We start from the raw sequence: 3,478 nt of genomic DNA on the forward strand, positions 1-3,478 counted from the left end.
CAGTCCCCGAGCAGCGGCCCCCCCGGCCAGCTTTCCCCAGTTTATGTACTGAGCATGACGTCACATGGTATGGAATGTCCCTTTGGCCAGTTTGGCTGTGCCCCCTCCCAGCTTCTTGTGCACCTCCAGCCTTCTCAGTCGGTAGAGCATGGGAAACTAAAAAGTCCTTGGCTAGTGTAAGCATTACCTAGCAACAACTAAAACATCGGTGCGTTATCAACTTTGTTCTCATCCTAAATGCAAAACACAGCACTGTACCAGCTACTAGGAAGGAAATTAACTCTATCCCTGCCGAAACCTGGACAGCAGGGCCTTTGGATACCTACCTGGGGCTCGAGGGCTGTGAACACAAGGTCTATCAGGTGGAGAAGGACTCGACTCCTCCTCTCCACTCCCTGGTCACAGGCAGGAAGCACAAGGGCATTACGCACAGGGACTCAGGATTCCCTCTCCAGCAGTATTCAGGTGGGCAGAGTGAGCTGCTTGCTTGAGAGAAAGGCTGGCATTTTGTCTCTAAGGTATAGAACAGTTTTCTCACCCAAGTGTCTTCAATTTGCTCCTTGGATTCCCTACAGCTTGATGGAGCAGGGACAGAGGTGATGACTGTGACTGCTCTGCCTGGGGTGGCTGCCTGGAGAAGTAAGAGGAGATGCTCTGCATGAGGAGTGGCAAGCTGGATTTGTTACAAGTTCACAAACATCAAGACAGCATGTCAGGGAGCATGACCTCCCACTCAAAACAGGATGGTGTGTATTCCCAGTTCATTGCAAATCATCTGAAAACCAGATGTGGCTCACACTGTGCAATGCTGGGTCAGATGTTCAAGAAATTGAGAGTAACCACCAATGCTGTGCGTTGTACACAGCTACTTTGATGTGACCGTTCAACTGAGTCCCGCTCAGCTTTTGGTGTAACACGTGGCTCACACCGAGGCCCAATGTGTGCTGGGAGCAGCACCCTTAGGTCAAAGTGAGAGCAGCATGTTCGCAGGACTGTGATGGAGAAGCACTCTCACCGTTGGCTAGGTAACTGTTTCGCTCACAGACACGCGCATTAGAGAATCTGCAGGACATTGGAGAACCTGTGAGGTATTTGAGAAGGTGTAGTGAATCCACAAATTAATGAATTCGAGAATTCACATGACAGACTAATCTGTACAAAGGGGATTGAGCCTTTGCTTTTTTTTTTTTAACCAGATGAGCTCACAAAATAAATTTTAATTTACAAAGTGCATTGTCCTGTAAATTTGAGAGATCCAAATGAACCATGACACTTACCCATGGAAAGGCTTTTGCTATCCACATACAAACTGTGCTTGCTTTAGTCAGGTTTGTAGGAGGGGTTCCCAGGGAAGGCAAGCTGGTGCCTTTCACTCTCATCAACAAGCCCTTGAGGAGCCGGGCACTGGGCTGCCTGGACACAGGACAGAGCTCTCCAGAAATGTCTCAGCCTCTAAACAGATCCAAAGGTTCCTCTGGAATTCCAGGAACAGAGATGCTTGCGAGAATTGAAACTGTCCCGTGACAAGAGTGAGGAACCTGTGTCCCCATGCCGGGGATGGGAACGGGAGCACATCCACAGCTTTCACTTGCGCTGCTAATCCTTTCCTTCATACGCTGTAGTCCAAGTATTAGCTACTAGTGTTGGGAAAAGGGCAACTGTGCTCCCCACTGAGTATACAGCTCCCACAGGGAAAAAACGACAGGGATCGAGTCCAGCCGTGTAATGACAGCTGGTGCCATGAGCAGTAGCCCAGTGCCCTGGTATGAGGGCAAGAAGCTACCTCAGGGAGGTTGGCTATGGGATATACAGCCCTTGAAGGGCTGTATCTGAACAGGTCTGAGAACACTCAGAGCCACAGCTGGCCCAGAGTCCAGGTGGACATGCTGTTCGGGGGTACCAATTCACCAGCCCCGTGCCTGATCACTGCAAGTTGGATCAGGACAAGAAATCTGTTTTCTTCCACTGTGCTTTTGTCTGACTTGCTTGTGCTGTCGAGGTGTTCCTCACCATTCTTCCTTGGTGTTGGAGAGGGAACTCTGGGAGCTCTCTTCCTGACACTGATGGGGAAACAGGAGCAGGGTAGTGCCCAATACCACCATCCCTTCCCAAACTCCTTGCCAGTCTCATTGCTGACACCAAGTGCAGCTACGGTGCTGTGGAAGGGGCAGCTGCTGCCGCTTCTTCAGTTTAACAGATACCTTCCAAGGGAAGAAGGCTGTGCTTTGACAGTGGCCCAATGCCACAAGAAAGCCTTGCCACAATGAGAAGGTTGCACCCCACAGGGGAGAGGGGATACAGACAAAACCTGCACTTTTATAGGGGTTATGGTTTCTCCAGTACCAAACTCCTGAAAAGCCCTCTGCAGCATGAGCCATCTCTTGCCCTGTCTCAGGGGTCCAGGCTCATTTTGTGCTGTGCTGAGCATCTCCTCCAGCTCACTCAGGGCTCCTGGGCACTTGCCTGGCCATATTGCTGAGAGGTGAACAGATCCCTCCTAGCTGGGTACCAGAGCCCTCTGCCTGATCAAGCACAGCACTCATGAGCAGAGCCTCACAAGAGACTCTGCCAGTCTGCACAGCGCAGATAGAGTCAAACAGGTCAAGGAAGAAGCAACAGCCCATGGCCATTTAGCACAAATGCCCCAGGGCAAGTGTAGGATTACAGCTTAACCCCTTCCAAACTCAAACAGGAATTCACAATGGCCCAAGCTCTGCATGCGAGCAGCAGATGCAGAAGCCCATGTTTGCTTTTTTGCTAGGACTGTCTCTAAATGCAAGTCAAGCCTTCCAGCCTTTCAGACCAAGGACTGCAGGGAAAGGGGTAGTGAAAAAAAAGCAGGTTTGCATTTTCAGGAAGGGCAAATGAAAATGCCTTTAAAAATACCTTTTGCAGGGTAGAATGTGTCTCTGTCTACTAAGGCAATATGGTAGAGATAAGTGCATGTATTTCCTGCAAAGAAACACCACTCTGGCTTGGTACTTTCCTGGACCTAGGAGAAGAGGCTTTGTAGGGACAGTGGATGGCTACACAGCTCTGCAGCTCCACAGCTCTTTTATGGAACTACTCACACAGTAGGTGTCAACTCCATTAGCATGGTCTCCTCAGTAGCCTTAGTCAATCAGTAATGAAATGAGTAACCATGATGAGGGTGTGGGGGAAAGAATTTTGTTAGTAGGAAAGCAAGAGGAGTCCCTTCACTATAATAGCATTAGTTTGCTGAGTAAGATTTTCTAACTTTTTTAGTTTTTAAAAAGGGAGAGAAGACCAATTTATTGGTTCAAGGAACTTTGTCACTGTGGTTGTCAGACAATACAATACTTAGAGACAATCCTGCTGGTCAAAGGGAAGGGGTTTGAAAGGGCCAGTCAAATCTGGCGAGTTAACAAATGGTTACGGGACTGGTGCCACAGCCAGGGGTTCAGCTACTTAGACCATGGGACTTGCTTTGAGAAACCTGGTCTACTGGGTGCTGACG

At 49.4% G+C, this 3,478-nt stretch overlaps 1 pseudogene; it reads right to left on the bottom strand.

Moving 5' to 3' along the window:
- The window catches only part of LOC103904399, an 11,978-nt pseudogene that overhangs the window by 3,900 nt on the left and 4,600 nt on the right, over positions 1-3,478 (bottom strand).

Source organism: Aptenodytes forsteri, unplaced genomic scaffold, assembly GCF_000699145.1.
Source record: "Aptenodytes forsteri isolate BGI_AS27 unplaced genomic scaffold, ASM69914v1 Scaffold684, whole genome shotgun sequence".
Classification (NCBI taxonomy): Eukaryota; Metazoa; Chordata; class Aves; order Sphenisciformes; family Spheniscidae; genus Aptenodytes; species Aptenodytes forsteri.